Source organism: Salvelinus namaycush, chromosome 37 (assembly GCF_016432855.1).
Source record: "Salvelinus namaycush isolate Seneca chromosome 37, SaNama_1.0, whole genome shotgun sequence".
In the NCBI taxonomy this organism is placed as follows: domain Eukaryota; kingdom Metazoa; phylum Chordata; class Actinopteri; order Salmoniformes; family Salmonidae; genus Salvelinus; species Salvelinus namaycush.
Genome location: NC_052343.1, coordinates 14,954,283 through 14,967,444, shown reverse-complemented (window position 1 = coordinate 14,967,444; position 13,162 = coordinate 14,954,283). Strand labels below are relative to the sequence as shown.

Genomic DNA, 13,162 nt, shown 5'->3' with positions numbered 1-13,162 from the left:
TTAAATATAAATATAAACTTGAAATTAAAATAGAGATTTTTCAGCACTCCTAGTTCCCATGGCTATGTTCCCACGGCTACATTGTCTTTAAATGTCAATCGAGTTACAAGGCAGATCTTCCACGCTACGGACTGAACTTATTCATCCCTCCAAGCACCATCCAGCGTTTTTCTTTCTCTTAGAGTACGAAAGGCTTTTTGCTTGACTAAGATTGACTAGCGTCAGGATGCCCTTGGCCTTGGGGGTTAAAGGTCATTCAATGGAGGGTTTAACCCCGGTCCATAGATTGGGTCATCTGACATCTCTGAGGAGGTGTGAGAGCCCCAGGGTGCTTTGACAAAGTGGCAGCATTTTCCTGCGGAGTCGCACTGGTGAGATGCATTTTCTCTTTTGCATAAATCTGGTTGACCCATGCTGTGGCTTCACTTGCTGTATGACACTCAGAGGAAAACTGTGGAGGTTACAGCATCTGACACACTTGTTAATATGGCATCATCATGTAGGTGTTACTTAAGGGAGGGCGCAAACTTCTATTGACAAGATAGGTGACTGGCCATACTAGCAATGGGAATCATTGTCAGCCATATTGCTTTCCATTTAATGAATCATGACTTCTGCATAATCTTTATAGACCATTATAATATATACAGTACATATATATGCAATTTAGCAGATGCTTTTATCCAAAGCAACTTAGTCATGCGTGCATACGTTTCACATGTGGGTGGTCCTGGGAATCAAACCCACTACCCTGGTGTTACAAGAGCCCTGCTCTACTAACTGAGCTACAAAGGACCATTGAATGAAATGCAGGGATTTAATCTGATCATGGGTTATAGGCATTGTGGCTTTTAGAGGCAATTTTCAAGCGTTTGCAGGGAACCCATTCACGGTAAACACTGCATATGTCGGTTCCATCGGAAATTGCCCTCTATAACTCGCAATTATATTGAATCCCTGCCTAAATGGGATGGCTATAGCTACCTAACTAACAGACAGACTTTTGGTTTAAGTTGGCTTTTTAGGCTCTGCCTTCTCCGGCACAAATTAGGAAGAGCCTATTTGATTACTTTTATTGATCTGAATGTATTTTGTTGATGTCTGTAAACAGAAAGTCCCCATTGTGTATTTTATTTAACTAGGCAAGTCAGTTAAGAACAAATTCTTATTTACAATGACGGCCTACCCCGGCCAAACCCTAACCTGGACGACACTGGGCCAATTGTGCGGCGCCCTATGGGACTCCCAATCACGGCCGGTTGTGATACAGCGTGGAATCAATTCAGGGTCTGTAGTGACTCCTCTAGCACTGAGATGCCGTGCCTTAGACCGCTGCACCACTCAGGAGCCCCTGTATGATTATGTCTCCTTGTGGAGTCTCCTTTTAACGTTGAACTGGATAATTTCACAACCAATTTGAAATGAGGTTGAACAGAGTGCACAACAAAATAATAACAAGCTTGTGATTAGTCAATTAGTCAATGTAATGTATTCTCTGTGAATTTGTTGATGTTTTTTTCCCCCTGTTCAGAGAAATTAGTTGTTGAAGTTGTTACATACTGATATTACCAGGTTTTGACCACTAGATAGTACTGTTCCTGCTGTTAGGAACAGCACCATCCTACTCTTAGGAACAGCACCATCCTAAACAACAAAATACCTTGTAAGCGGTTTATGGACAAGGAACTAAGGCCACATTAGCCTGTTAATAAATTCACTTTCCCTTTGGATTTTAAGGTAATAGTTCTGGTGTAATTACAATAATTTGCTAATTATTCATGTTGCCGATTTTAATGGGGTCTTTTGTAATACTGGAGAACATTTTTATTCCTTGGTAATGACTGGAAGGCAAGGAGGAACCTGACACTATTCATTCTCATGAGAGGATGACAATCGAAAGGGAAGATTTAGATTGAAAGCCTTCTCCCCCCGGCCTTGTTTTGGCCTGCCAGGTTAGCATGAATGATTTCTGTGGGGAGTTTATAACTGAGTTTCTAAATGATCAAGGAGTGTGAAAAGCCAATGATGTATTTTAATGATGTCTTAAGGATGACAGTAGATTCATGATATGATTAGTTTACTAATAGTGTATTAGCTACTTTATAGTACACTCAGCTAAGCAGGTCCCAGGACTAAATAGTCAACCATACTGTTCCAATATTGTACAGTATTGCTCTGCATAAAACTTTAAATACTCAGAAATAAGGTGGAGATATTTATTTTAGTTTCCTCTCACAACAATTATTAGATCAATCAGAAAGGCTAAACTGATCCTAGATCACAATCCTACTCTGACACTTTGTAGATACGGGCCCTGGACTGACTGTAACACCAGAATCAGCCACCCTGGTCTTGTCTATTGTATACAATGAGAGATGATTGCCTCTTCAAGCTGAACACTGTCTCAGGGGAGGGCTACTTTTCTTCTACTGTCTCCTCTATCACTAGCCAATGTACAAGGTCAGAACTCCTGAATATCCAATGTGATTATATATGTTTACTTTGATCCTGACCCTGAGTAGATTGGTTTAACCTTGGTTTACCCCATTTTTACACACACAAGTGCACTACCTTTTAGTTATTTAGCAGACACTCTTATTCAGAACAATTTACAAGAGTAATTAGGATTAATTGCCTTGCTCAAGGGCACGTCGGCAGATTTTTCACCTTGTCGGCTCGGGTACTCGAACCAGCTGCCTTTCAGTTACTGGCCCAACGCTCTTATCCCCTAGTCTACCTGCTGCCCCACTATTCACACGCATGCACTGACGAACACACACAGACACAAATAAACACACTAAAAGTCTGTCTATGATCTATATCTACTGGAGGTTTATTTATATATGTATCTATATATTTACAATGGGAAAACCTTGTTATAAACACATCAGTGTTCTCCAAGCTCGCTACAGTGCAGAAGGTACCACTGCGCCATATTGGCAGAGGAGCCCTATGAAAGATGGCAGTGTTTTCTTATAGATGAATGCTCTTCGATTTACTGTAAGGCAAAGCAGTGAACAGAGCGTATGCTTTGGCAAGATACCAAGTTTTTCTGTACATTTTTTCTGTTGCTGTGTAAATTCTTACAACAAACATATTATTTCGACATGAGCTCTCACTATGTTTGCGGTCACACTAACTCGCAACACTGTAATTGTTAAGCATGAAAAGTCATTTTTCATCAACTCTATGAAACAGACTCGTGTTATATGGTAAACACAATGAAGCACAGAATTAATAGTTTGATTCTCGTTCTAAACAGTGAGGGGGATAACAGAAAAGCAAGCACTGTATAATTATATTAATCTAGGACGTGTTTTTTCTGTCACTAGCTCTGAATAGCAGGAGGAATTTGAAGAGATAAGAACCATCATCTGTATATTAGTTGAGTTGCATATCTTTTTGCCCAGTATTTGTCAGTAAATGATATTTTCTGATTGGAGGCTTTTCACATTTCTTTTTGGGAGAAAAACATTTTGTGGAATTAATGTATAATCTCTCTCTCTGAATATCCTTAGGTAAGGAAAGGGAAAGGGGGATACCTAGGTTGGGTTAAATGCAGAAGACATTCAGGCGTTCAGTTGTACAACTGGTAGTGGCACCTCTTCAGCTGATCTTAAAAGGGAGTATTACATATTCTCATGTCAGTGCCCTATCATCAAATAAGCATTTACATTTAACAGACTGGTTCTTGTGTAAAAAAAACTACTTTAGGACATTTTATTAAACTAGAAAATTGACTAAATTCTTTCATCATGGGTGGTTGATTTTTGTAAAGATTCACAGTGAATGATATGTACTTGTGCATGTGTGCACATGTCAGTGCACATTTCTGTGTGTGTCTGTGTGTGAGAGAGAGTGTTGCTTCAACATTAGAGTATGTCTCTCTATCTCCATCCCACTCCCCCTTCAGTTGACATTGATGCCCTCGTCCAGCTGGTGGGAGCGGGCGATAAGTGTGTTAAGCATCATCTGCAGATGCTCCACCTTCATCTTGCTGATCTCCAGGACCTCCTAATGGTTCACCTTCTCCTCACGGCTGTAGTCCAGGGAGACCTTCACAATGATAATAAGAATACATTAACTTCTTATGGCTGCAAGGGCAGTATTGAGTAGCTTGGATGAAAGGTGCACAGAGGTGCCTAGAGTAAACGGCCTGCTCCTCAATCATAGTTGCTAATATTTGCATATTATTAGTAGTATTGGATAGAAAACACTCTGAAGTTTCTTAAACTGTTCGAATTATGTCTGTGAGTATAACAGAACTCATATGGCAGGCAAAAACCTGAGAAGTTCTACTTCCTGTTTGGATTTTTTCTGAGGGTGGCAGATTTTCAACCAAGCTCTCATTGAAATTACAGCGAGATATGGATGAGTTTTCACTTCCTACGGCTTCCACTAGATGTCAACAGTCAATAGAACTTTGTCTGATGACTCTAATGTGAAGGGGGGCCGAAAGAGACAGGAATTAGTCACCACTGCCACGAGCTGACCATGCTTTGACCAAGCGCGTTCACGTGATAGGCAGCTCCGTTCCATCGCTCAACTGAAGTCAATCTAATTCTCCGGTTGGAACGTTATTCAAGATGTATGTTAACAACATTCTAAAGATTGATTCCGTACATTGTTTGACATGTTTCTACTGACTGTAACGGAACTTTTGGACATTTTGTCACGTTATAGTGGACGCGCTTTGTGACTTTGGAATTGTTAACCAAACACGCTAACCAAAGTAGCTAATTGGACATAAATAACGGACATTATCGAACAAATCAAGCATTTATTGTGGACCTGGGATTCCTAGGACTGCATTCTGATGAAGTTCATCAAAGGTAAGGAAACATTTATCATGTATTTTCTGGTTTCTGTTGACTCCAACATGGCGGCTAATTTGGCTATTGTTCTGAGCTCCGTCTCAGATTATTGCATGATTTGCTTTTTCCGTAAAGTTTTTTTGAAATCTGACACAGCGGTTGCATTAAGGAGAGGTATATCTATAATTCCATGTGTATAACTTGTATTATCATCTATATTTATGATGAGTATTTCTGTTGAAACGATGTGGCTATGCAAAATCACTTGATGTTTTTGGAACTAGTGAATGTAACGCGCCAATGTAAACTCAGATTTTTTTATATAAATATGAACTTTATCAAACAAAACATGCATGTATTGTGTAACATGAAGTCCTATGAGTGTCATCTGATGAAGATCATCAAAGGTTAGTGATTAATTTGATCTCTATTTCAGCTTTTTGTGACTGCTATATTTCGCTGGAAAAATGGCTGTGCTTATTGTTGTTTGGTGGTGACCTAACATAATCGTTTGTAGTGCTTTCGCTGAAAAGCATATTTGAAATTGGACACTTTGGTGGGATTAACAACAAGATGACCTTTAAAATGATATAAGATGATATTTCTGTTGTTTGAATTTGGCGCCCTGCACTTTCACTGGCTGTTGTCATATCGATCCCGTTAGCGGGATGCAGCCATAATTAAGATGCTCCTGTACCATACTCAAAAGCTAGTCAACAGATGACAGAATAGATACGCTGAGCTGTTCACAGTGTGTGCAGATAAGGTACATAAAACGATATACAGCAATAAGAGAAGTCAATCAATACCTTGTTGGTGATGAGTGAGAGACCAAAGACCCTCAGGCCACAGTGCTTGGCCACTGTTACCTCTGGGACCGTACTCATGCCTAAGGGGGTAGAGGAAAGGGGGTGGGGAGTGCAGACAGGGACACGAGGGTGAAGGTGAGGGGAGGGGCAGAGGGAAAAACATTTGCAAAATATCCAACAGGGTTGTGGGTGGCACTGGGTCATGCTTGTGTGTATGTGTGTGTTTGTGGAGAGTTGGTTATACTATTCTGCATCATTAATAACCCCCTCTGTGTACTGCCCCCTGAGCTTTGGTCTCATTCCCTGAGCTTTGGTCCCATTCCCTGAGCTTTGGTCCCATTCCCTGAGCTTTGGTCCCATTCCCTGAGCTTTGGTCCCATTCCCACTGTTAGTATTTAATGGGAACACGGGCCAGATCTCACACATCATTAAAACCATGTAAAAACATGGATACAATTTACACAGGTACATACCGTACGAATACAACGACGAAACATGTTTTACAGGCATAACCAAAAAGCAAATGAATTCAAATACTTATTTAACCAACAGACTCACTAACTCAAACAGAGCCTCCACTAAGCTGAAACTCAAGCAAGGTAAAGAAAAAACACCATATAAAAAATGATGGATTGGCAGACCTGAATTGGACTAAGAACACACTCACAGGAGTAATAACTCAATAGGTCACCAAAACAAGGAACCAAAATGTATTTTCTTTGTCATCGCTTGGCTACAACAACAACAACAAGCTCTTAAGGTAACAAGTCATCAAAATACATGTTCTTAGGGGGAGTAGATAATGAAAGAGGTCATGCGTTAGTTCTGCCCACTGTACATTGTTACGGATATTTGTTTGTGTTGTATTTTGATCTGGGATCAAATCATCAGACCAATTAGCGTCACAGCCTGTTGGTCTATCTGCTGACCTAATCGCTAAGCTAATTAGCATGCGTCGGCTCTGCTAGCAGAGCTAGCGCCATCATTTATTAACGAGCTCAGCAGGGTTTTTTTACGAGGGAGGTCCAATTAGAGCAGTGTTAATGAACTAAAAAGGGGAAAAGGAGAGTGAGCAAGCCTCGTCTGTGTTTACATCGTTGTTAAACCATGTTGTGGGCTGGTGGTCACTTGGCTCTGACAAAACATCCCCTTACTGAGAAGATGCTTGATCTTGATCCAGCATTTTGAACCACAAGTTATATTAAATATCTAGCTATTATCCCTTTAAACTTTAATTGAACATTTCTTAACATTAATTGTAATTTGTCGCTCAAGTCATAGCCAGTTCTGGTGATGAAAATCTGTTTGTGGTTGTACCTCGTAGGCCTGTGTTGTCTCCACTCACCCACAGAGTCGCACCCCAAGACCTGCAACATGCGTGCCTCAGCGATGGTCTCGAAGTTGGGCACGCTCACCATGCAGTACACCCCTTCCCGCACAAAGTTGGTATAGTCCAGCTCATGACTGATATCCAGAGCTAGCTTCCTCAGGTCCTTACTGTAGGCATATGACATGCAGGGGAACCGGATCCCCTGCATGATCCGGATCAAACCTGGAGCAGAGCACAGCCCAAACAATACTGGCTTATCAATGGGACATATGGAGTGAATACTATTGCAATGCATCTCTCCTAATCTTACCAATAATCTGCTACTATTAATAATATGAATAATACTGTAATATAATACAGTAATATGATAGTATACAGAGAATACAGGCAACTGCCAACATAAAGGCAACACCAACATAAAGTGTCTTAATAGGGTTTTGGGCCACCACGAGCCAGGACAGCTTCAATGCACCTTGGCATAGATTCTACTAGTGTCTGGAACTCTAATGGAGGGATGCGACACCATTCTTCCATGAGAAATTCCATAATTTGGTGATTTGTTGATGGTGGTGGAAAACGCTGTCTCAGGCACCGCTCCAGAATCTCCCTTAAGTGTTTTATTGGGTTGCGATCTGGTGACTGAGAACGCCATGATATACGGTTTACATCGTTTTCATGCTAATCAAACTATCCAGTGACCGACCACTCGTGTCCTGTGGATGGGGGCCATGTCATCCTATTGGGACAGAGCCATGGTATCCAAAATAATAGCCTGCACAGCATTTTTCTACATGACCCTAAGCATGATTGGATGTTAATTGCTTAATTAACTCAGAAACTACACCTGTGTGGAAGCACCTGCTTTCAATATACTTTGTATTCCTCATTTACTCAAGTTTCCATTATGTTGGCAGTTGCCTGTAGCTCTCTGAGCACAATGCTTGGAAATCACTTTACTAGTCAACATACAGTACATTTGTCATGAATCTACAACCTCCGAGCTGTAAAGGAAAAATATGTATTAAAGGTTCCATATAATACATGGGGGCAGCAGGTAGCCTAGTGGTTAGAGTGCTGGGCCAGTAACCGAAAGGTTGCTAAATCGAATCTCTGAGCTGACAAGGTAAAAATCTGTTGTTCTGCCCATGAACAAGGCAGTTAACTCACTGTTCCTTGGCAGTCATTGTAAATAAGAATTTGTTCTTAACTAACTTGCCTAGTTAAATTAAACATAAACGTGAGCAAATAGATTACTTGAAGGCTATGTATTGCTTCCTCTTCCTGGGATTATTTCAGTTCTCTCACTGACTGCAACCCTCTCTCTTTCCATCTCTCCTCCCACCTTTGTGCTTCAGACTGTACTACATTTTTCACCCTCTCTCCTTGACTTTCCCTCTCTCCTTGACTCTCCCTCCATCACTTCCACTCTCCCCGCCCATTCCACCCACCCCTCTCTCTGTCCCTCTTCCCTGCCTCTCTCCATCTCTCTGCCTGTATTGTTCATCATTGTAGCTGCACAGTGGGTGCTGTGCCCTCCCACAACCCTCTCCCCTTACCTCCCCTCTCTACCCCTATCTTTCTGTCTCCCTGTCTCTGGTTGTACCGTTCATCATTGGGGCCGCACAGAGGGTGCTGGCCGGCGAAGCCTGGCAGGTTAATGTGGTCCTTAATGAGCATGATGTCACCCACTTTGAAGTCCGGACACAGACCCCCTGAGGCGTTAGTCACAATGAGGGTCTCCACGCCCAACAGCTTAAAGATCCGCACCGGGAATGTGACCTGGTGAAGAAGAGGAGGGGGATGGAGAATGAGAGGAGAGAAATATAGGTGGGGAGAGAGTCAGAGAGAGAACGCAAGAGAAAGATATGAGTATACAGGAGGGGAGGAGAAAGGAGTGGACAAGTTAACAGGAAGGGAGTTAGAGAGAAAGGGGGGGAGAGAAATAGAGAAGAGAGGAAAGGACGTGAGAGGTGAAGAGAATGCTTGAAAATAAAGGAGAGCCGCACACTCTAGGAGCTCAGATGCAAAAATGTAATATCCAACGTTTCGACAGCCAAGCTGTCTTCATCAGGGTATATGAAGAGAATGCTACCAACTTTATTGTACCATTAAGGGGAAGAGGAGAAATGAGACATAAAATGTTTTTATTATTCTCGGACAACTCTTGGAACATTCTTGGTCAGGAGCTGGTCAGGAAATGTAAAACTTGTAGTGTATTTCAGTGCGGCAATAAACATATGTTCATTTAAGTTTATTCACCAGAGTGCTGTCCTATTTTTGCTCTTTGCATTCATTATAATCCACATAAGAATTCACATTTCCTGTTGCTGTACATCCAACATCTGTAAGTCAGACCATTGACAGACACACACGGCACCACTAGTGCAACATCCATAAACAGGGTTTGTGTGTGCGTGTGCGTGTGCGTGTGCGTGAGTGTACAGTGACTCATGAAAATGCACATTTTTGTCAGTTTGCAAGCTAGGAGTGTATACATGTTTATCTTAATTAAACATGCATGCCAATAACACTCAGCATGCTCCAATAACAGCCACTATACAATACAGAACCACGGCTAACTCCAGCTGCATGCTAGCAGTTTGTATGAAAGGCACCACTCACAGAGGGAGAGGAGGTTAGGGAGGGCTAACGAAGCAAGCCAGCTAATTAACCTTGCCATGCATCTCCTACGGACACACTGAGATGAGAGAGATAACAGCTCACACCCTGATTGCAAATCATGGGGGAGGGAGGGAGAGAGCGCTTGTGTGAGTGTAAGTGCGATTCAACAAAACAAAACCATATTGCTTTTCTGCTATGTACCAGGCACTTGATGTCAAAATCCACAGATAAAAGTGTATCATAAAATAAAGTGTATAAAAAGGGAGATATAAAATTGGTAGAAAACTAGTAGCATCACCAGCCTTCTAGATATTGACTGAGTTCTCGCTGCAACATGTCTGTATTTGTTTTGTCTTTACGTAAAGTCTTGTGAGAGTAGTGCGATGTTGGTGTCGGAGGTGTTAGATACAATGACTCATGGATGTGTCCCTGGGCTGATGGAGTGTATGGACACCCTGGTGTCCCTGTCACACATACTGGACTGCTGTCCGATAATGTTGGGATAGAAAGGGAGCAGAACAGGGAAGACATGGAGAGGTGTGTGGAGATGAGAGTAGAGTGTGTGAGATTGTGTGGTGGTGGTTGTGGTGGGGGGAAGAGAAATTAAGAGAGAGAGAGAAAAGAAGGGAGAGAATGAGTGGGCAGATGGCAGGCTGAAACCACAGCTGTATCGGTTGCATGTGCTCGGGTAAATTTAGCAGAAATCGATTTGTCGCCTTGTCTGGTGTACTGAGCCATAGGAAAGAGGTCCAACATCCACTTTAATCACACCTGTTCTTCTCTAACACCTTACACGTTTTGCTGCATGTTCAGTCAGCCCTCAAGATAGGAAACCTATCTACCATGAGTAGGGTTGCAAAGCTACTGTAACGAATGTCATCGGGAGAAGGAGAAGACCAAGGTGCAGCGTGGTAAGTATTCATAATACTTTTAATAAATACGAATACTTGAACAAAAAACAACAAACGACAAACGAACAGTTCTGCAAGGTGCAATACACAAAACAGAAAACAACTACCCACAAACACAGGTGGGAACAGGCTACCTAAGTATGGTTCTCAATCAGAGACAACGATTGACAGCTGCCTCTGATTGGGAACCATACCAGGCCAAACACATAGAAAAGGACAACATAGAACAAAACATAGAATGCCCACCCCAACTCACGCCCTGACCAAACCAAAATAGAGACATAAAAAGGATCTCTAAGGTCAGGGCGTGACAGTACAACCCCCCCCCCCCCCAAAGGTGCGGACTCCGGCCGCAAAACCTAAACCTATAGGGGAGGGTCTGGGTGGGCATCTATCCGCGGTGGCGGCTCTGGTGCGGGACGTGGACCCCACTCCACCTTAGTCTTGGCCCACTTAAGTGGCGCCTCTGGAGTGGCGACCCTCGCCGCCGACACCGGACTGGGGACCCTTGCAGCGGGCCCCGAATAGGAGGGCGACTCTGGCGGCTCCGGACAGGAGGGAGACTCTGGCGGCTCTGGACAGGAGGGAGACTCTGGCGGCTCCGGACTAGAGAGCGTCGCTGGAGCCTCCGGACTAGCGGGCGACGCTGGAGGCTCCGGACTAGAGGGCGTCGCTGGAGCCCTCATGCCATAACTCCTCACTGGAGGCTTCGTGCCATGGATCCACACTGGAGGCTTCGTGCCATGGATCATCACTGGAGGCTTTGTGCCATGGATCATCACTGGAGGCTTCGTGCCATAACTCCTCACTGGAGGCTTCGTGCCATGGATCCACACTGGAGGCTTCGAGCCATGGCTCATCACTGGAGGCTTCGTGCCATGGATCATCACTGGAGGCTTCGTGCCATGGATCATCACTGGAGGCTTCGTGCCATGGATCATCACTGGAGGCTTCTTGCCATGGATCATCACTGGAGGCTTCGTGCCATGGATCATCACTGGAGGCTTCGTGCCATGGATCATCACTGGAGGCTTCGTGCCATGGATCATCACTGGAGGCTTCGTGCCATGGATCATCACTGGAGGCTTCGTGCCATGGATCATCACTGGAGGCTTCGTGCCATGGATCATCACTGGAGGCTTCGTGCCATGGATCATCACTGGAGGCTTCGTGCCATGGATCACCACTGGAGGCTTCGTGCCATGGATCATCACTGGAGGCTTCGTGCCATGGATCATCACTGAAGGCTTCTTACCATGGATCATCACTGGAATGCTTCGTGCCATGGATCATCACTGGAGGCTTCGTGCCATGAATCATCACTGGAGGCTTCGTGCCATGGATCATCACTGGAGGCTTCGTGCCATGGATCATCACTGGAGGCTTCGTGCCATGGATCATCACTAGAGGCTTCGTGCCATGGATCATCACTGGAGGCTTCGTGCCATGGATCATCACTAGAGGCTTCGTGCCATGGATCATCACTGGAGGCTTCGTGCCATGGATCATCACTGGAGGCTTCGTGCCATGGATCATCACTGGAGGCTTCGTGCCATGGATCACCACTGGAGGCTTCGTGCCATGGATCATCACTGGAGGCTTCTTGCCATGGATCATCACTGGAGGCTTCGTGCCATGGATCATCACTGGAGGCTTCTTGCCATGGATCATCACTGGAGGCTTCGTGCCATGGATCATCACTGGAGTGGATAGACACACAGGTGGCCTGGCTCTGGGAGAAGGCACAGGACTCACCAGGCTGGGGAGACATGCAGGAGGGTTAGGGCTTAGCACAGGCACAGAACTCACCAGGCTGGGGAGACATGCAGGAGGCCTTGTCCTTGGCCGAGGCACCGGATGCACTGGGCCGTGGAGGCGCACTGGAGGTCTCGAGAAACGAGCCTGCACAACCTGTCCTGGCTGAATACCCCCTGTAGCCCGGCAAGTGCGGAGAGTTGGAACAGGCCGCACTGGGCTGTGCTGGCGAACCGGGGATACCGTGCGTAGAGCTGGTACCGTATAACCCGGGCCGAGGAGACTCACTGGAGACCAGATGCGCTGAGCCGGCATCATCCCTCCTGGCTCGATGCCCACTCTAGCCCGGCCGTTTCGAGGAGCTGCAATGTAGCGCACCGGGCTATGCGTGCGCACTGGGGACACCGTGCACTTCACCGCATAACATGGTGCCTGCCCGGTCACTCTCTCGCCACGGTAAGCACGGGGAGTTGGCTCAGGTCTCCTACCTGACTCCGCCAATCTCCCTGTGTGCCCCCTCCCAAAATAAATTCTGGGGCTGCCTCTGAGTGGATACATTTTCATACTTTTTGGTACTGGTCCCCCATGGGAATCGAATCCACAACCCATGCTCTACCAACTGAGCCACACACTGGACACTAAATTCATGGTTTATAGGATAGTGTTTTACAGATTTGTCATTCAATTTTTTTTACAATTGTAAAATCATACGTGATAAGGCCACACAGGGGCCAGATATTGTTACAGACATCTGTGATAATCTTAAGTACCCAAAAGTGACACTAGATTTCTTGTGACAGATTACAGAAAATCCTTAAAAGATACCAACATTTTGGTAGTTTAATGGTAAACTTCTAAAGTTTCCAATAATATCCCGTCCCTTTGCAACCCTAACTGTGACAGTGCTAACCTATGGGCTGC

At 44.5% G+C, this 13,162-nt stretch overlaps 1 pseudogene; it reads right to left on the bottom strand.

Annotated features, from left to right (window-relative positions):
* Window positions 1-3,909: 3,909 nt before the first annotated feature.
* LOC120031642 overlaps window positions 3,910-13,162 on the bottom strand; it is a 34,880-nt pseudogene continuing 25,627 nt past the window's right edge.